The following is an 827-nucleotide window of genomic DNA, read 5'->3' as shown; positions in this document are numbered from 1 at the left end:
TGCACAGAGCCCTCTCCTTTCCCTTCAGAGCTGAGGATTTGGGATTGAGCTGAATCCCCCCCGAACAACGCGCTGGCCGTGGCACAGGAAATGCCCTTGTGGCCATCCCGGAGGGCGGCCGGGCATCGCTGCCCACCCCAGAGGTGCCCGTGTGGACATGAGCCAGCTGCAGCGCTTGCTTTAAGGCTGCCAGGGACTCCCCATTGCCCTTGCCCAGCTCCTGGGGGCTGGCTGGGACCCCTGCTCTCAGCACAGCATCCCAGTATATCCCAGCACTGCCCCAGTATATCCCAGTGTATCCCAGCATGACCCCACTCCGGGGTTTCGGCTCACCCACAAGGCCGCTCCTGTTGTTTCAGCCCTGCACAACACTGCAAGGCAACAATTAGTGGGAGTGCTCAGCCAGGCTGGTTAATTGCAGCTGTTAATTAGTGGTGAAGCAAGAACAGGGCTCCCCCTCCCCTGGATGCAGGCCTGGGAGGGCCCAGCTGGGTGGGGGATGTGGCAGCACCATCCCTGTCCTGCCCGGGATCCTGGGAGCACCAAAAGCACCTTGGCTGTTGCACAACCCTTTCCTTGAGTCTCGGTGTGACAGCGGGGAGCTGGGCAGGTTTTTGGGGATTAGGGTCCCAGGAATGTGTCCACACCCTGTGGGGTGGGATGGGATGGGATGGGATGGGATGGGATGGGATGGGATGGGATTCCCCAGGGAGCGTGTGGCCAGAGGCCAGCCAGGGAGCGATTCCCCTTCCCCTCCCTGTTTCACCCTCATCAGGTGTCTCCAATGCCCCACCAAAAACACGAATTGGAGGAAGAACAGAGCAGAG

This window comes from Corvus brachyrhynchos, unplaced genomic scaffold, assembly GCF_000691975.1.
Source record: "Corvus brachyrhynchos isolate BGI_N302 unplaced genomic scaffold, ASM69197v1 scaffold59, whole genome shotgun sequence".
Classification (NCBI taxonomy): Eukaryota; Metazoa; Chordata; class Aves; order Passeriformes; family Corvidae; genus Corvus; species Corvus brachyrhynchos.
The sequence above is the reverse complement of the archived record's forward strand: the minus strand, read 5'-3'. Positions refer to the sequence as shown.